At 41.0% G+C, this 20,968-nt stretch overlaps 1 protein-coding gene across 1 annotated transcript in view; it reads left to right on the top strand.

Moving 5' to 3' along the window:
• Positions 1–9,658: 9,658 nt before the first annotated feature.
• serpini1 (serpin peptidase inhibitor, clade I (neuroserpin), member 1) overlaps positions 9,659–20,968 on the top strand; it is a 34,708-nt gene continuing 23,398 nt past the window's right edge. The window contains exon 1 of the mRNA XM_012874829.3: positions 9,659–9,758. The gene's annotated coding sequence lies outside the window, so the exon portion shown is untranslated. The remainder of the gene's footprint in view (positions 9,759–20,968) is intronic.

Below are 20,968 nucleotides of genomic sequence, written 5' to 3'. Positions count from 1 at the left end.
CCCCACATTAAGCCCGGGAATTTTGACACAAAAGTGGATCAAATGACTGATCACCAATTTTTGTTTCTTAAAACGAATATGGTAGTTATTATTTTTTACAACAATTAAACTTTTTTTTTTATTGATACGGATGAAATGACTTTTAACCTTTCTCCATTTAGAACTAAAAACATTACCATCTGTCACTGGGCACGGTCTGCCTCCACCAAGGCTAAACTGTTTCAGTTAACAGCTGTAAGCAATTTAAACATTTAACTAAGCCTAAGGCAATGCATTTTAAATATACACTTAATATATTTATTTCCCTTGCAGTGAAATAATACAAATTTGGGAAATAGGGAGAAAAGGAAGAGAAAGAGTGATGAGAGTGCAGAAGAGGACCTTAACTAATGGTGTTGGAAGCAGAGAAGAGGCAAAAAGAACGACGACCAGGATAGAGAAATACTAGATCTGTTTGGGAGATCTGTTGAAAACGTCACCAAGAAATAAGTGTTCCCTAAATTGTTGAATTTGTTTGATGTATTTACACTTTAAAAGGTCTGAAAGCAGCAAGTAATGATTTGCATGTTGAGTTTTTTTAATGTGAATGTGGCAGATTCTGAAAAAGTCAGCAGCCAGTTATGCTTCCTGTCTGCTCTGTTGATTTATTACCCCACAGCAGCTGTTGATGAAGTTTCTATTTCTATTATTTTCTGTAACAAAAGAAATATCACAACAATGTGCTACCATTAATAAAAGACACACAACATAATTTTTTTTTAGTTATTTTAGATTTATTGTGGGTAGATATTTTACAAAATTATTTTTCATTTGTGACAATGACCGCTCTGGTATGCCCAACCCTCTTACATTTTGGTTGCTGCATTTTATTCTCCTCAAAACGATTGCTTATTGCAATCTTCATCATTTTTAGCAGTGAATATTGCAAAAACATTGATGGTCCCGTCATTTTTGATGTCGCAGTTAGGACACAAAGGCGCAAGTCGATGACATAACCCCTACTGACACAATTCTCCGATTTTGCACACTTGCAACCTGCGCACTCGAACCCTTATGTGCACTTCCACCAGGTACACTTCACGGAAAGGCATAGGGTGTAGTGTGAGTATTAGGACTTGGCCAAGTTCTCCAGAGTTCTGGTAATGAACTGATTATTTGACTCAGGTGTGTTGGACCAGGGACACTTGCAGCTGGACACACAGTGGACACATGGGAGGAGGATCATGCATCTGTCCATTTAGTCGGTCGAGGATGTTGAAAATGCATCCAAATTTGGATTTTGATGACAGAATTTCTGTTTTCTGGTGGTTACCTGGAGTATCGAGAAATTCCAAAAATGTCAGCAGCTGTTTAGGCACATGTCAGTATGTTGAGGCATCAATGCTGTGTAAGCAGAACTGCAGGCCAGCTGTGGTTCCTGAACTCGCTGGCGGGATGGAATTGATCTTGGAGAAGTTGGAAGCTTTGCTTCGGCAGAATGATCACAAATCTGGCGGTTTGGAATCGTCATTTGAGAAGAACCGGTGAGACTTTAAAGCAGATAGGGGGAAAAAAGAGTCTGCCTACTGGAAGACAAATGCTGTTATCAGAATCTGGCTTCCCCGTGTTTGCCTTGAAAGGCCAAAAATCTTAATTTCTCCTGCATGTTATGTAATGAAGATGCTCTGTGACATCTGTGGCCTGGAACAGAATGCTACTGAACTGCCTGATGATGTCTCATCACTATCAATGACTATGGCTGCAAGGGCTATCTGCTACAGTTTACAGACCTACACTAACACACACATACGCGGGCGTACAAACATGATTACACTAACATACCTGTACATACACCACCTTTACTGTCCTTTTTTCCTTTACTCTGATTGCCTTCTATTTTAGCTGTAGTTTCAGACAGGTCAGATCAGAGACCTTAAAGGAGCAATAAGCGAATTTTCATCACTTTAGATAGAAAGAACTTAAAAAAATTGTGAGGTGAAGAACTAAAGGTAATATTTCAGATGGACTACGGTATGACATCACACTGCATCTCTTTATGTGGTTCTCCAGTACCTTGTTTACATACTCAGGTTGGCCGCACGTGCACATGTGTGCATGCATGTGAACAGCTGCCACGCAGGGCTTAGTCCCTCCCTGCCCTAAAATGCCACCATCAGAGCAGCGCAGCATTAGAGTAATATGACGGAGAGAACGCCTAGCAGTTCAAAATGGTCTCTTTCCAACAACATTATAAAGTTATGAGTTACTTACTTCTTCACTTAAAATGCTCCTCCAAACACTGATCCTGTTTTGCTGTGTTTTTATCCTTTACAAATATGCACCTACGAGACGACAAGTGAGAAGGAGAAGGAGGGGCCGGGTTGCAGCTGGAGTGAAGGTAGAGAGAGACATGGCTTATAATACATTTTGTTTTGGTCTACAGACAGTGCTCAAGCACCACCTAATGGTAAAATATCCCTTATCGCTCCTTTAAGTTGTAGCTTTAAGGATTTTGTTAACATGAATAGAAGCAATTAAGCTTTGAATGTTAGTGATGAAGCTTATTCCAGTGAAACTAAAAAAGTCTAGACAAGAATTGACTTAGCTTAATGTAATGTTTTTCTTTTAGTAACATATGAATAGAAACAATAAAGTTTTAAATGTTAGTGACAAAGCTCGTTCCAGTGAAACAATTAAACAAAAGAAGTTAGTCTAGTTGTAGCTTTAGAAATGTTTGACAAAATTACTTTAGATCAGAAACTCCCAAGATTCATGCTTTCTGTGTTTGTTAATGTATGAACGAAGTCTAGTCAAGGATTTACTTAGTTTATTCCTTTGTTAATGTAGTGTTTTTTCTTTACCTATGTAATATTTACCTCAGTAATGTTTTTTTGTTCATGTATAGCACTTTGAATCATCCTGTTACTGTAAAGTGCTACATAAATAAACCAGCCAAGAGAGAGCGAGAGAGAGAGACCTGCATCCAGCTCTGTTGTGCACCAGACACAAAGATGCTGTGTTGCTATTATTAAACTGCAAGCGTGGGACTTTTTCTGTAGCTGCCTTATCATCCTCCTCAAGTTAAATTTTGGTCTTCGTCCAGCCTTGAATAGTCCAGGTCTAGAGGGCTGAAAGTCCTCACAAAGAGGAAGAAGCCATTACTTCATGAGCATATACATAAAGAGTCCTGTGGTCTCATAATACTAATATGAAGGTCTTCGGCCAAAATCACCATTTTGAGCTTCATAAACCCAAGAACACCATCCCAAATGTGAAGTGTCGGAGTGGCAGCATCATGACTTGATGATTTACATTTCTGCAACAGGACAATTCATAGGACTATACGTAAATAGAACATAAGAAAAGAAAAACACCCCGAGAAAAGTATATTACAGTGGAATGATAAAAGTTGGAATACAAACTTAAACTAATGCTCTTTCAACTAATGGCTTAAATATAACAGCTAAAGTCAAATCTAAACAAATGGGATTTAAACCTTTATTTAAAAGAACTCAGGGTTTCAGCACTTTTACAGTCTTATGGGAGTTTGTTCCAGATAAGAGGGACATAAGAATTAAATGCGGCTTTTCCATGTTTGGTTCTGGTTCTGGTTATGCAGAGTAGACTTGAACCAGAAAACCTGTGGCCTGGATGATTGGTACACTGACAACAAATATGTAATGCATTTTGGTGCTAAGCCATTCAGTGATTTATGAAATAAGACAAGTAATAAGGACTTTAGAACTGGGGTGATATTCTCTACTCTCTTAGTCTTAGTGAGGACGCGGGCATCAGCGTTCTGGATCAGCTGCAGCTGTCTGATCAACTTTTTAGGCAGACCTGTGAAAACCCCGTTGCAATAGGCAAGGCAAGGCAAATTTATTTATATAGCACAATTCAGTACAGAGACAATGCAAAGTGCTTTACATGGTTAAAATATAGGAATAAAAGCTAGTCAAATAATCAATTTAACTAGAGATAAACACATGGATTAGTTTTTCAAGATTCTGTTGGGACATTTTTTCTTTTAATTCTGGGAAAAAAATTTAAGTGATAGAAGGCCAGGTTAGTAATTGCCTTTAAATGCCTCTGAAGGTTCATGTCTGAGTCCATCATTACACCAAAATTTCGAGTCTGATTAGTTGTTTCTAACTGTAGTAACTGAAGCTCTGTGCTGACTCTTGGTCACTCCTCCTTTATTAATTATTACGTCAGTTTTGTTTTTATGCAGTTGAAGAAAATGATGGCACATCCACACATCATAAGCATTTATCCAGCGCTTAGAGGGGTTTATAGTCACCTGGTGACATTGTGATGTAGAGCTGTGTGTGGTCTGCATATCTATGGTAATTTAGATATCGAACTGCAGGGGGGGGGCATTGGGGAATCCCACATGTGATGTTTGTGGTCTCCGATGTTATATACTGATACAGAAAAAAAAACAGTGAGGTGCTGTGCAAGAAAGCCCGACACAGTTTTCCAGGCACACCAGTAGAATATAGTGATCAACTGTGTAAAATGATGCACTGAAGTCTAATAATACCAGCACTGTGATTTTTCCAGTCTGCATTTATATGGATGTCATTGAACACCTTAACAACGGTAATCTCATTACTGTGGTAAGTACAGAAACATGACTGGAGGATCTAAGCAGCTGATCATTGTTAAGAAGGTATTTAACAGCTTTTTCAAAAACATTATTGATAAAGGGGATGTTTTTGACGGTCCTGCAGTTCTACAGTAAAGGTTTATCTAAATTGTTCTGTTTCAACAGTGGTTGGATATTTGCTCTTTTCAGGGATTGGGGGAAACACCTGACAGAAAGGACACGTTTATTATGTGAGTCAAATCAGACGTTATGATAAGTAGCACCTTCTTGAAGAAAAATGTGGATCAAACATTGAGATAGCAGGAGGAGGAACTTGTCATGCTGCAGCTTTGCTTGCTGCACCATGGACATTTCAGGACACTTTCCACCTTCCATACAGCTCCAGTCCCACAGTTCAGTAATCACATACACCTGTCAGTCACTAATCAGCCAGCACTCCCTGCATTCAGTCCTTCCTCATCGGATCGTTCTGCTAACTTCTGTTACTGCTGCTCACCTCATCCAGTTCTGGTCCAGCCCGAAGTCCCTTCATCTCCGCCTGTCTGTTGTGGTTCTGGTTCCGATCTCACTCCAGTCCTTCAAGTATTCACCTAGTCATGCTGCTTAATACTGCAGGTCAAGTTCTGGTTCCAAGTCTCCATTCTGCCGTGCTGCTGGTCCTGCGGCCAATTCATCATCTTCAATAAACTCACAAAACAGAACTCTATGTGTGTGGTTGTGTTTGTGTTCGTCACAAAAACATGACAGAACTTAGCGGGTGTATGATTTATTTTAAGCTTTTGTAGTTTATTTAGATAAGATAAGAATCAAAATGTCAGGTGTGACAGTGGCAAACCCACAGACAGTTACACACAATTATTAGCAATGAAATGACGAAGAAAAAAAATTAACAAACTAGTCTGATTAAAGTTAGCTCCAAAGAAATTCCAAGAGTGGGAGATAAAAAATAAATACCAGAGTAAATATTGCACAGTGTGAAATATTTAGCAGTGGAAAAGACTCCCTCATATATACATAATACGGTATGCAATGTGCATGATAGTGCAGCAGCCTGTCATAATTTGTTCTAATTAGAGATAATATTGTAACTGGACTTGATATTGATGTACAGACTGCTCTTCTAATCGTTTGGATTTTCTCAGTAAAGAAGCTAGCAAATTCATTTCAGGCCCTGGTAGAGTGGAGTTCAGATGCAACAGACACAGGAGCATTTGTTATCCTGTCAACAGTGGCAAATAAGGCAAGAGCATTACTAATGCTTAGGCTGATGATCTCAGAGAAGAAACACCACCTTGCATTTTTCAGTAGTAAGTTATATCTGTAAAGTCTCTCTTCAAAGTGAACCTGGAGTCCAGTGTTTTGCCAACTCCACTCATCTTTTCATCACCCCCTTTTTTTCATTTCTAACTGGTGAAGCAATTCTTCACTGAGATTTCCTCTTCCCACAGACAACCATCACTGTAATTGGAGCAATGGAATCAATGATGTCTGAAACTTTAGAGTGGAAGTTATCTACCAGTGCATCTACTGAATTACAGGGTAAAGGCAAAGTAGAAGAGTATATTTAGTTAAAGGCTTATTTAGCGCTGGCCTTAAAATGTGTTTTCTTATATCTTTTGCTGATTGAGTTAGTGGAAATGATGCTTTCAAAGATAACAGAAAAGTGGCCAGAAAGAGCAACATCAGTGACCGAGACTTACAAAATGTTCAGACCTTTTCTGATGATCAAGTCCAAGATGTGTGCTGTTTAACATGCTGAGTAAAACCAAATCTTTTGAATATACGCTACCACATAGCTCTTTTTCACCTCTGTCTTTAAGGCTGTCAAGATCGAAGAATGAAACAGTTGTAAACAAGACATATTACAGACTCAGGGTCATTAAAATCAATGAAAAGGTTTGTTTTGGGCTTTGGAGACCTATTCAGAAACATGGCTCTCTAGGGCCCTTTAACTGGATAGCCAGATATTAAAAAGAGTCAAACATAGGCCTACCCAGTAACACCTTTTTTTCTTTGAACTGGATCCGCTGCTCCAGCTCAAAGCGAACTTCAAACACAGGAGCTGTAGTTTCTGTCGGGAAAACTGGCATGACACCTGCTGACATCTGAGTCCATGTGAGCCGCTTAATGAAACACACGTTCAGTCAGAGCGTCCACAGATAATAAAGTCTGGAATTACAGCATTGTTCTCAAATCAAGTTGCTAAAGGCCTCAGCTCACTGATAACCTGGCTAGCCACTTCCAGCTATGGAAGGCTGATGCAAACCCGATCTCTCATTGTACGGAGCTTCTAGCAGAGGTGTTTGATATGAGCCTCAAAGGTCAGATGAGAGTCCACCCAGGTTAGTAGCAGATGTTGAGAGTGGAAGATTTTGTCCAGAGAAGGTGATGTCAGATAACCGAACCTGGTGTGGAGTGCCAACTAAGATGGCTTCAGTCTTGGAGCTGTTTAGCTGAAGAAATTTCTGCTTCATCCACGCCTTTACCTCCTCCAGGCAGGTGGTCAAAGTTGATGGGTGTTGGGTTTGTCCTGAGGTAGAGCTGAGTGTCATCAGCATAGCAATGGAATGAAATCCCATGCCGGCTGATGACATGGCCAAAGGAGAGCATGTACAGAATAAACAAGGTGGGACCGAGCACTGAGCCTTGAGGGACACCACACTTCCAAGGCAACATAATCAGTTCTTCCAGTGAGGTATGATGAAAATCAGTCATAGACAGACTCAGAGACACCGATAGTGGAGTTTAAACGATGGAGGAGGATGCTGTGATCCACAGTGTTGGATGCTGCAGTCAAGTCCAGGAGGATGAGAAGAGATGGGGAGCCAGTGTCTGCCGTCATCAACAGGTCACTTGTGACCCTGACCAGGGCTGTTTCTGTGCTGTGGCCCGTGCGGAAACCAGATTGAAATTTTTCAAACAGGTCATGTTGTTTTAGATGGTCCTGAAGCTGAGCGGCAACTACTTTTTCTTGCACCTTTGAAAGGAACGGAAGGTTGGAGATAGGCCTGTAGTTGGGTCTAGGGTGGGTTTTTTGAGAAATGGCCTGATGACAGCAGTTTTCAGTGTTGAAGGAACCTGGCCGGACTGGAGAGAGTGGTTAATGACCTTTGTGATAAGGGGACTTATGGTATGGAGATTGGATTTCACCAGAACTGTGGGGAAAGGGTCCGGGGCACAGGTGGATGGTTTCATCTTTTTGATGATGTCCTCAACCTCTCGTTGTGAGATGACCAAAAAAACAGCGGAGAGGTTGGGACATCCCAGGTTGTAGGTCGCCAGTCGGGACAGGCAGTGTGGAGAAACTGGGTAGCAGGGAGCGGATGGTATCTACTTTTTTGCTGAAAAAAGTGATAAAATTGTTGCACCTTTCTTCTGTGTCTTCTGTATGAGAGTGAATTTTCAGTTTGAGAACGTAATGTATGGTTGAGAAAAGTTGCTTGGAGTTGCCAGGGCTGTTGTTGATAATGTTGGAATAGAGCTGTGAATGTGCATCTCTCAAGGACCTTGCATAGGACTTCTGATGGTCTCGGCAGGCCTTCCTATGAACAGAGAGTCCTGAGGCCTTGAGGCGCCATTCAAGGACTCAAACAGCTTTTTTCTTTTGCCGTAGTTCAAAGGTGTACCAGGGGGCTGAGCGTAAGAAGCTGACAGTTCTAGTTTTGACCGGGGCGTGGAGATCTAGGAGACTGCTCAGAGATTGGTTTTAGAAGTCAACCGACTCGGTGACTGAAGAGAAATCAGCAGAGGTGAAATATTTGAGGTCAATGGTTGTCCTGGTTGATTTTTTCCAGGTCCCTATAGAAGATTTGACGTTTGTCTTTGGTGTGTGGGGAAAGGAGTGACAGCTCCATTGAGATGGTCTTGTGGTCAGATACACCCAAATAATGCGTCAGAAGGTTGCTAATGGGGGGGGGGGGGGGGGGGGGGAGAGTTGGATATGACGAGGTCCAGTGTGTGCCCCCTGGAATGCGTGGGGCCATCTATATGTTATTAAAGGTTGAGGCAGTCCAGAATTTGCACAACCTCAGCTGCAGAAATGGCAAGAGGGGATGTATACATGAATATTAATATCTCCAAGTATCATAATGTTGGCAGAGGTGGTGCAGACCAGTGAGAAGGTCGTGTATCTCTGAGATGAAAGCCGAATTGGGTTTGGGGGGTCGGTAGATGAGGAGCGTTGTCAAGGAGAAGGGGGGGTTTACATTTAAATGCTAGGCTTTCAAATGAGGACACCACTCTGATGACGCGGCACACGTGCGACAAATACACTTAAAAACTAAGTAATAAATAAATAAAGTTGACAATTATAATGGAAAATAAATAAATGTGGTGACTATTGAAAAGAGGAATAAATAAATAAGCCAATTAAAAGAGATATTTACATTTATGTTTCCTTGTGTAATTTAATTACTGTTTACATTTTTGTTTTGTTTTTTGTTTTTTGGGTTTTTTTTTGTTTGTTTGTTTTTTGTTTTTGTTTTTTTTTGCTGTATTTTGTGTATTTATTTTATGGTTAAATATTTATTGAGCAAATATTTATTTCTATATTTATTTTTGATTATTGCCAGAGTCAGTCCTCCATTGTGGACGTCATTTCTGGACTTTCAGAACAATCACTTGCTAGCTGGACAATTGTTTTGAAAATCCGTTATGATTGTAAAACTTATAATTACTACTTTTGAAACCCAGAATAATCGTTTTTGAAATTATATATCACTTTGCAAGTCAAAATGATGACTTTAAAACTCATGATATACCATATTCCTATTTTTCTTTCTCTTTTTCTTAGCCTGGTATCAGTGTAGCAGTCTGGCATTTGACCAAAACCATGGAATATATATACCTAAATATTGAACATAACAGTGGTAGTGACTCCTAACTAAAACATATAGTCGTCGTTTGGGGAGGTTAAAACGTGCATTAACCAGGCAGCATTTTTGTTTTCGTGAGAAATCCAAGATCGAATGCAGCATTTGCAAGTAGGGAAACAAGGCGCAGGGATACATCTCACTGCGCATCTTTACTCTTTGGTTGAGTTTCTGTGGGCCAATCGGTGAGAAAGGGGCGGAGTCTGCGGCAAATTAACAAGCTGCGAGCTGCGGATGGGAGCAGCAGAGAGAAACCTCACTTATCCATCCATCCTGCTCTACCTTACAGCCCCTTAACGGTAAGAGTCGCTTTATGCTTCACGTTCTCACGGTGCCTATTCAGCTTGCCTCCTGCAACGTATTGAGACACGTCCGCATCACAGCTTTTGGAGCTTTTGTGACATGAAATAATTTATTATGGGAGTTCATCCCGAGGATGACTTCTGATTGAGGTGTAGGCATTTGATGGCATTGGATCAGGAGATTGGCACGGCGTAATCAACATGTGTGGGCTCTGTTTTTGATCAAGGTGGGACACGGAAAGGGAAACGCTGATTAACACTGACCATGTGTCCACCACCACCACCCAGGACCGTTTGATTTCTGTCGCGATTGCACTGTTTCCCCCCCTCTCCTGTTGTTTTTCCCACTCAAAAATCATCTCAGTGGATGCCGTGGGGCTCTTGTCCTTGAAAGGCAGCCAAAGGAGGATCGAGCACATATGTGTAAATTAACAAGATGCGTTGCACAGTAGCCTTATCATGTACCTCATCCCCACCCAAACACACACACACATGATCATACTCTTGTTTTGTTGTTGTTATTTTTCTCCCTTCATGCAGGTATTTCAATGTTTCCATTTGGCTTGATGCATGTAGGTGTATGAACTGAGCCAAAAGATGTCCTTACGTCTTAATAAGAGACATATTACTGTTTAGGTGTTTGGTTCATGGTGAAAGGACATATCAAGTAATCTGTAAAAGTAAAATGTTTGATTCAATGTATTCAGTTTACACATTGATATAGAAAAAAATGAATAACATATTCTGGGTTGAGATATATTGCATCATTTGTTAACAACAAAGTCCTCCAGTTTCTCAAGCCTTGTGGTCTCAATCCACCTCTAGTCTCTTTATCTCTGTCGTCCCGGATAATGTCCTAATTCAGGCCTGTAGTTGGCCTTTCATATCCCGAAAAAGAAGAGTATCTGTTTAAATCCTGATCCCTATGAATTAAAACCGTACGCATCTGAATCTCTCCTTAATCCCTGCTGATAACCTGCTGTTTCCTCCCTGCTTTCCTATGATGCGTGTGTGCGTATGTGTGTTTTTGTGAGTGTGTGTGTCTGTGTGTTTGCACTGCCTATTCCCACAGAGCATTAATGCCTTAATTGCATTTCAATAATTAAATGTCTTTCGAATCATCCGAGCGAAACCAAAGCGAGCGGGGAAGGGAGAAGCAACACGCCTCACGTCGAGGAGCTGCGATCGCCCTTCGACTGTATGATTGTGTGTTTGCAGGCCTATTGATGTGCTTCTGTCAGTTTTTTTCCCCTTCTGCTCAGAGAATAAGGGAGAGAAACCTGTAATAAACAGTGCGGTTGTTTATCCCCGACCATATAATATGCCTTTCCTTCGAGCTGGTACCAAACCTCTTGTGCTTCTCTTCTGCTGTTAAATATCAGCAGAGCAAAACAAAAAAGTTTGTTCTGCTTCTGCTATTAACTAAAAACTGCATTGGTTACAGCATAGGGTTATAATATACAATGCCAAAGAAGACCACGCTGATCATTGTGATATAGTTTACCTTTGTGTGAAACAGGATTTTCTGACTCCTGTGCATCTGGGTCCGAGGAAATGCCAATGAAGTCACTCAGAGCGAGGCCAGTTTACACACGGAGGTTGCAAACATAAAATCTCTAAGCAAAATAGGCGTCAAAATAAGATGATAATTTCTAAAGTCCTTTAAGATTTAGTTAAACAAGGTGCTTTTTAAAAGCACTCGTACCTGTCAGCAGTTTCTCACCTGCCAACCACAAACTCAAATCAGTTTTATCAGAATCTTTATGTGCTTGACAAGGAAAATAAAAACATTATTGTCAAGTGGATTTTACTTTTTTAAGATAAAAATGCAAAAAGTTTGCATTCAACCCCCTTGAACCAGAAATTTGTAAAATCCCGTTTTACTTCAGGTACCACCTGCAAGTCTTTTGGTGTAGAGAGTAAAAATGTTTGTCCCTTCTTCTTTGCAAACTAGTTTATGCTTATAGTCCTATTGTATGTGGAGCACCCATGGATATCTGTTATTAAGCCTTCCCACAGTTTTTAATCTACATTTAGCTCTGGACTTCTACTAGGAATACACCTGAATATGCTTTAAACTAAACAGTTCCACTTTAGCTCTGTTTAATGGTGGTCGCATTTCTTCCTTTATATTGCTTTTTGTTCTTTGTGTTGTCTCCTACATGGCTTGTAGCAGACCACAAACAGGACGTCTTATGGTTTGCTTTTAAGAAATTGCTGTTTTCGTCCCTTTTCTCTGCAAAGGCCAGATTTGTGGACAGCACAGCTAACAGTTGTGCTGTCCACAGATTCTTTCACTCTGGCTCCTACAGAGTTAGCATGCCTGAGACGGCTTCTCTGATTAATGCTCTCCTCGTCTGGCCTGTCAGTTTAGGTGGACGACTTTGTCTTGGAAGGTTTGCAGTTTTGCTGTACTCTTTCCCACTTTCCCATCTCACATGATGGGTTGAACAGCACTCTCTGACATGGTCAAAGCTGGGGATATTGTGTCACAACCTAACCGTGCTTTAGATGCCTCCACAGCTTTCTTCCTGATCTGTCTGCTGTGTTCCTTGGTCTTCACACAGCCGTTTGATCTCTAATGTTCTCTAACAGATCCCCGAGACCTCCAGCTGTGATTATCCTGAGATAACGTGCCGCATGGCTTTACAATCAGGGGTACAGAAATGATGTATACACAAAGGAGAGTGTGATATTGCTTAAGATAGAAAAAAGCATGTATGTTATATACATGTGACTTCATGGTAGATTACGAAGGATTAGAATGTTTTGATGATTTCTTTTTAAAAAACAGAGAAGCTGGGGTTTCGTCAGTGTCTCACATTCTGTCCGGTGCTGTTCGCGGCTTGAGTTCAGATGCAATTAATTTTTTTTCTATTCCTTTACCTTTAGCTTTGCATGTAGTTTCAATGCACCAGTTGTACAGTGAACTATGTTTTACTTTTTACATTAAAATACAGTTTTGTAAAAGGCAAAACAGAGCTTACTTCGAGACCAAATTGTCTCTGTGTGTTATGAAATTGTGTTTGTCACAAGTTAACATACTTTCACACGCTATACAGTTATAAACATTTCTTGGTCTTGATGTTTTACAGAAGGTTTTGTTTATCACATAAGTTTTTTGTGTGGGCAAATTCTGATGGATGGATGGATGGATGGATGGATGGATGGATGGATGGATGGATGGATGGATGACTTGTTCACACCAAACTCCTCCTTGAAATCAACACAGTGACTGACTGAGTTTCGGCAGGCAGCTGAATCCAGAGTGGAGGTGATGAAACTGACAGAAACAGATTTCTGTGTGGTGGACAGATGGGAACGTTGAAAGTAGTTTGGTAATGGGATATGTGTGCAAAATGCACTGACTTCTTTCTGTCATTATTACGGTTTTCAAATTCAGATCCATCCTTTCTGCTAAAATGTGGACTCACTGCTCAGAGGGTTGTGCCTGTACCTTGCTGGTTGATCTTTATTACTCTTTAGATATAGGCGCGTTTCTCTGCTGTGCAGTGTAAACGTATTTAAACTATTGAACTTTCTTATTTGAGAGCAGTTTTCGAGTTTATTCAATAGTTTTAGATGTAAGTCTGTTGCAGCCTCTACAAGACGTTGTTCTGGATTACTCTGTATTTAAATTTATCCATCTTCACATCAAGTCAGACCAGCTTCCCTGTCCGTGCTGTAGAAAAGCACCCCCACATCATGATCCTGCCACCGCAGTGGTAGGGTAGTGAAAGTGGTGCGTTCAGGGTTATATGCCGTTTGTTTTCCACCACAATAAAGTTTTGCGTGAAGAGCATTGAGTTCAGTCTTGGTCTCACCTGACTTAGAGCGTCTTTTCCACATGTTTGTTTTGCCCCCTACTTGGTTTGTTGCAAACTGCCACTCTTCCATAAAGGCTAGATGTGTTGAATCTACAACTAACACTATTGACAGATTCGCTGCAGCTCCTCCAGAATTGCCATAAGCATCTTAGCTGCTCCTTAAGCCGGGCATACATTGTACGGGTTTTTGCCCTTTTCGGGTCGATTCTTCAGTCGTACGAGAATTTTTTGAATGGGGCCGAGTTTCAGCTTGATCGTGCGTCCTGCGTCGTGTAGCATACAGGGATTAACAAGGGCCGATACGCCTCTCTCGACCACCTCCTGATCAGGAATCGGTCGGTTGAAAATCAAACATGTTTGAAATTCAGTCGGCCCTCATGAGTGATCGTGAGCGATTGTGAGCGCGTCCTGCTGTTGAAGCGGAGTTACAACCGTCTACGAGCCGATTTCCCCCAAGCTTGCGCACTGCGCACGCACAAACAAGTATGCTGGTGAAGATTCTCAGTCATCCAGGTCATGGTCATTCCAAAAAAAGTAAAAAAACAAAGCAACTGGACTTTCCGGTTGTATTTGCATGTTATCCAAACAAAGGCCATTACAAGGCCTTTGTTTGGGCAGTAGTATAAAGCTTGGTACTCCACATTACTCCAGACTTTTTGAATTTAGAAAGCTTCCTGGAGAGGAAGCGAAACGTCTTCAACTACGGAAAACAAGTCCAGTTGCTTTGTTTATTTTTACTTTTTTTGGAATCACAAACAAGTAGATTCTTCTTCGTCTTCTCAAACGAAAACATAGGAATGGAGAGAAGCATGGCGGCGGTACATGTAACATGGAGTCAAACTACGGACGAGCAACTCATAGAATTGCCAAGACAGTGTGTTTCGTTCTAGTAAGCCTCATATTTAACAGTGAGCATCGACACTTCCGCCTTTTTCTTCTTCTACTGTTTATGTTTGGCTTCCGGGTAGACGAGTCCGAGTAGCGCCATCTCTCTACGGGGCTGAATCTGATGTGTTGTTTTTGGATGTACAGTGTGAGCAGTACTGTACTACTGTACGCATCAGAGCATCGGGCCGTAAAATGTAAGAACATATACCGTGAGCAGGGAACTTTTAAACCCTGCGGTTTCGTCGTACAGTTTTAGCTGTATCTGGGTACAATGATTAAAAATATCGTACAGTGTTTGCCCAGCATTATTCATGTTCTCTTTGCCCTGTCTAGCATTTTAGGTGGATGGCTAAACTGTAGCCATTGAGACGTTCAAGGCTTGGGATATCGTTTTTTTTGGCCTAAGGCTGCTTCTAATTCAGGATTAGGATTATAAACCTCTCAACAGACTCATTGACTAGTCTGTTGTTTCCTTGGTAACCATGATGCTGTTTCTTTTCCAATGTTCAACAACATCCCTCTAGGACCTTCACAGGACAGCTGTATTTTGGGATAAAATTACAAAAATTATGACTTTTTTCTAATTAGCTAACTTCTGAGATCTATAGATTGCACTAGTTTTTATTTAGGAGTATCAAAGTAATGAGACCTGAGTCCATGTGCATGCCATACTTGTATACACATTTTAGAATTATGTATATGTTTGCCTTCCACTACTATGCACTACTTTGTGTTGTTCTGTCATACAGTTTGGTCATAATGTGATGAAATGGGAAATTGTTTTATTGCTATAAATACTTCTGTAAGTCACTAAGTGCGAATCCAGGCTCAGAATGTACAAAGCCAGTCCAGAGATTAGTTCCAACCATTTGCATTTCCAGCTCCACACAGCAACGACAGGGAGTAAAATCACCTGGTTAAGTGAACAAGATGAAGGAAAACCAGGCAGGGTTTTTACTTTCCTGAAGGCCGGATCCCCACCTCTAAAAATGTCTTCTGCTAATAGGATTAATACTTCAATTTCTCCTACTCCATGGTCTAGAAATGCAAACAAAGGGATTATGTCTTCCTTGCTGAAACTGCTCTATAACTTAAGAAAGCTAAAGCCAGTTTAATTTGTGTGAGACTCTCATCATCACGCTACCATCTCTCTCGACACCTGGCCTCTAAATCAGGGTCATCCGCCTGGTTTACTTTTCTTCAAAATGTTGCGCATACTTACACATACACAGCCATTTTTCCTCTCAGCACTCGTTGGCAACCACCCTTCCTGCACTCAGGCATCCCTTCCGTCTCCTTTTTGCTTGACAAAGCCTTAAATCCCTTTTACCTTTCACAGTGACCCCAAATCCGGGCCGATATAATTACAGTTCAGAGCTCCTGACTCTGCTCCCACAGCAGCCGGGTCGTTAGGGTGTTTGTCTTTGTGTATGTTTCTGATACACAGTGTGGGGGGAGAGAAAAAAATACACTTAAGAGCTATTGGGTTTACCTTGGGGTATGACAATGGCCCAACACTCCCATCGGAAACAAAACAGGTATCTGCATGGAAGCTGCTCATTTTCACCTCCTCAGAGGACTCCCTGTCTCCGCCTACTCCCTTGTCTACTTGTTATTATTCAGGTCTTTTCTTTTGCAAAATTCTAAAAGAAGGTCATCCTGGTTTAGTTTTCATATGCGCCAGCTCAGCTTTCTGTCACCATAACCCTATTCACGTCTCTTCTTTTAGGCGTAGGTGTGATTAATTTTGCCCTGCACGGAGAACACAATGTACGCGTTGCGGGCTTCACTTTGTTGGCAGATTCCACAGGAAGTGGTTTACTAAATCAAGTTGCTAATTTGAGAATACAGTTTGTATCTATCCTTGTTCCTATTGGTTACTATAAACAGATTCCACACAAATATACAAACAGCTTGAACCAGGGTGTCCAAATTGCGGCGTGTGGGCCATTTACAGCCCTTGGACTGATTTTTCTTCTTGGCCCTAGAATTAGTGTTACATATCTGGCCAAACAACACAGTGGGTTGAGAGATTTGGGAGATTTTGTTAATTTTTTTTAACAAAAAATATAAAAAAAAGAATTTAAAAAGAGCAGATATGTTATTGAGAAATATTCATACAATTGAAAATATTAGCTACAACACAAAGTATTGTTTTTTTTTTTTTGTTCTCTATGTTGTTTCATAGTAAATAGGACCACACATATCAAGCTACTTCTACTTAAAAGAAGATAGATATGTTTTATTATTTGTTTTAAATAGCGTTTTCTTTTGTAGGCAGAGAAAATTAAAATCTTTCGACTCCCTCCACGAACATTTGGACACTTTCTTTTAATAAGGCAAACCCAGAGGATTATTTGGATTAACAGATCCCTCTCCAGCAAAAATAAGACTACCTTATTCATTTCACAAAAACATTAATGTTATGTTTATTGTTGAGATGGGGAACAAAAAGATAAATGTTTAGCATTTGTAATTTAACAAAACAACATATTTTTGTTGCCCACAAGCACGTTTGACTCGATAATTTTGGCCCATGAAGCAAAAGGTTTAGACGCCAATGGCTTAAACAATTAAAAAAGCTAATATTACAAGGATCTTATCCAAATTCAGCATTGAATCCCACTTTCGATGGAATTCCTGAAGAGGTTCCCTTATAGCAGCAAACATTTGCAAATCAGGCATGGGACCAGTCCCACCTGGTCCAACCAGTCAGGGGCTTCATTAGTTGCATTAGGAGTGCTTGAGATGGAACAGCTCAAATATCTGGGCTGATCATTTGTCATTGCATGATTGGAAATATGTCCAGAGAATTGTACAAAGGCTCAGAGATCATTGCCTTGCAAAAACAACGAAAATGGTACAAAAATATGGCAACAGCCCCTAGAGATCCAGCTAGGAGTAAATGTTGCAAGCTTAAAGGGAACATATCAGGCAAAATCCATTTTTTTAGCCCTTAAATGCATTTTGTTGTGCACCTAGGGTCTTTAGGAGTGAAAAAAAGTTGAAGTTAGCCTCTCCAGGCGCAGCATAGATATCTTTATATTCTGTCATCCAGACAGAATATAAACTGAATGAGTTGTGGTCTGAAATGCGAAAAGGAAGGCGTTTAAAAGCACGATATGTCTCCTTTAAAGCTAAAGAAACAGAGGATGTCCCTCCTGCATGTGACAGAAGGAGGAAACGATGAATGATAGGCACGAGATTTCCTAGGAGGCTAGTGTTGTGGAGCGCTACCAAGTAGTTTTGGGAGATTCTGTTCTGCAGAGTGATTAATCAATACTATAACTTTTTTCAGCCAATAGATCAGCTTGTTGGAGGAGAAAGATTGGAAACATACGCTAAAAAGAACCCCAGACTGATGGATCTGGTTGGAGTTTCTGGATCTGACCTAAAAATTTCAGTTTTTCTGCCAACCAGATTATGTCTGAATATAGATCTTAGATTTTGAGTTCCTAGGGGTTCTGCAGCTTGATTGATGGATTGGATCCACCTTATTGGGCTCTTCAAGGTTCCCAGCCACTACAGAGAGGACGCGTTTTGTTTTCCACAGACCACTAAACAAAGTTGGGGTTAATTTAAGATGGCTTATAAAGATTGCCAGTGGTGTGCACTTGGCAAAAAACTACACAGTATTTACTCGGATTCTGCTCTAAGATATATTATTAATTTATACAAATGTTATAAAATAAAATAAAAGGAATCCTATTAAAATTCAGCATGGCATTGAAGATAATTTCCAAGACGATGCATTTCAAATCCACTTCCACAGGTACAAGAGAGTTGAAACAGTTTTTCATGGACTGTGACTGGATAAAGAGCCGAACGCAGAAAGTAGCTCTGCAGGAGGGCAACATTAAACCTTAATCGTGTTGGTTTAATGTAAGTTTAATCGCTTTCTGTGCACGCATGCATGTGTCTTCCTGCGTTTGACTCTGTTCAAATTGAAATTAAAAGTTGCCCCAGTGGCACCTCTAAGGAAAGCGCATGAATGATAATCAGCATCCATTATCTCCTTTCTGCGAAGCCCCTCATAAGTTATACATATTCGCAGTGAAGTCATGCCAAGATTACCCTGCCATTTTCTAAAGAGCGCCCAACGCTGGGATCCAAGGTTTTTCTAGGCCAGACATAATCACAGACATCACTCTCTGCAGTTTATTCCCATAGGAAAAGGCCTTGATGAAATAAGATATTAACATTTTCACAGAACTTGTCTAGGCCTCAGCACTTTCAAAGTGTAAAGCCCCATAAATAAAAGAAAAGTCTGCTGCATCTCTTCATATCCAAAAAGACAAAAATGAAACGGAGCAGGCAGGTTATTCTTGTTTTTTTTCCTTTCCTGTAACCGCGCGGCAGTCATGGCTGTTAATCTTGCGTGTGTGTATTACAGAGAGGGAGCATTAAGTGACTGGAACTGATGTGCAGAGATCTTTCAAAGAGAGATGTTATTGGAGGCAGAAATTGCTTAGTGGAGTGTGAAAAGAGAAAGGGGTTTATCTGCCTACCTTGAAGGAGTGAGATATATTCAACGGGTGAAAGAAAGAAATGTCTCTCCGTCAGGTTGGCAAGAAGAAAAATGCCCATCACTGGCAGTTGCCTTGGTAATCTCGATTGGAAAGTCTGCGTAAACACCTGAATCGGCGTGTGTTTGTGCGTGTGCTTGTGGTTCAGGATCACGAGGCGAGGATGCTTAGTAAATTCCCCTGGCCTCCATGACACGCCGTGGAAAGGTGTCGAGTTTAAATGGCAGTAAGGATTATGTACGTGGACACGGCTTCGGGTGACGTCATGTTGTGATTGCCAAAATGTCAACCTCCGATCCATTCTGTCTGAGAATTAGGATTACACAGAAAGATTAAAGGCCGCTTTTAAAGGCCAGAGAGTTTAATTGCACGGAATTAACTCGTCAGGATTAAGCTCCTGTAACTCAAACCACGAGAGAACTCCCGACATATTCTGCCCTTTTAGTCACGGGAGAGCATGTACAGCATGTTATTAGGTTTCTTTTTTAAGGTACTGTGAGAAACGCACCTGAGTAGACCAAAGCTAAGGTTGTGCGCAAACTCATCAATGACCAAGCTGGCAAAGTGTGGGAGCCGCTGGCAGATGGTGCGCCACAACTCCAAAGGTCAGAACGGCGTCACCGTTTCAAGTAAAAGCCAGCCACCCATGGCGCTATCCTCTCATGCTTTCACACCACCGCACATGGTGGCTGCTCTCCCTCCCTGAGCTGCAGGGCTGGGACTTTTCTTACAGAAAAATAGTAGCGCCAGTCTCCAGAAAGTTCAGCTCCCACAGCTCAGAAGGTCAGAAACACTACCTGCATTTACATGTGTGCCAGCTGGCCCTTCTCTCTCTCTCTCCCAGCCTCTGGGTCGGTTTCTTTTTCTGGGCAACATGGTTGGAACAGCATTAGGTAAGAATGGCTTAACGTTTGACAAACAGCTGCAATGTATGAACCTGAGAAGAGCTGAATAAAGGTTTTGTCATGTAAGTAAATTAGACCCTGAAAAATAGCTTTTAAACAACTTAAACCTTTAGTTTTGCATTAATCTTCTACAACTGAACAGAATATAAGGTCCTGTCTACAGACGAACATGGTAAGTGTTCATAAACGTTGAACATTTGTGCATCCACACGGGAGGACACAGCACATCTGAAAACGCTGTAGTAGGTATGCTGGGCTCATTGGTGGCGCTGTGACACTGCCAAAGAAACATAAAAAAACATGCGCAGACAATTCATGTGACGTAAACACAACGTTTATGTGTGTTCAACGGGATCCTTATGTGGGCTGGCAGGGGACACGCCGCGTAGGTTGGGTTTATTAGAAAGGAATAGTCCATAAAATCTGTTGGGCTCTTTTTTGGCATTAATTCTTAATGCTACGTGTCCAGACAGGACACACAAAAAAAAGAAAAGAGCCCAAGGACATTACTACCAGCCGTAACAAAGCCAAAATCTGCGCCAGCAGGAAAGCAACACCAGACGCTGCCATGTTTGTTGTGATTTGTGGGAGCTACAAGCTACAACGTCATTGTTTAAGAACAGATCCGGCTCGCATGTACACACGGAAACATGAAACCACCGTTTTGAAATGTATCCTCTCTGGGACCCGCTTTCAAACATGGCCGTTTATGTTCTCCCAAATGGCGATGTCCATATGCTCAGCTCAGCTTAAACGACAAAATACCTTTGTGGATACACCGAATGACCCAACAGATCGTAATAACAAATCAGCAGTTACCTGGTTGGATAGTTGCATACAAAACAAATAAACTAATACTTTGTTGGTGCACGTTATGATTTAATTTCCCAATTCAGTCTTCTTCGATAGGGCTCTGACAGCATCCCCCATATTATTTAGGCAAGATTTAGCTAAATCTCTCAGATTGTAATATATTTTAAACCAAAATGTATTCACAAAACTTCTCTGATTTTCCTCTAGGAATGGATTCCCTCTGATATGCATTGTTTTCAGTTAATTTT

Source organism: Fundulus heteroclitus, chromosome 18, assembly GCF_011125445.2.
Source record: "Fundulus heteroclitus isolate FHET01 chromosome 18, MU-UCD_Fhet_4.1, whole genome shotgun sequence".
Taxonomy (NCBI): domain Eukaryota; kingdom Metazoa; phylum Chordata; class Actinopteri; order Cyprinodontiformes; family Fundulidae; genus Fundulus; species Fundulus heteroclitus.
The sequence above is the reverse complement of the archived record's forward strand: the minus strand, read 5'-3'. Positions and strand labels throughout refer to the sequence as shown.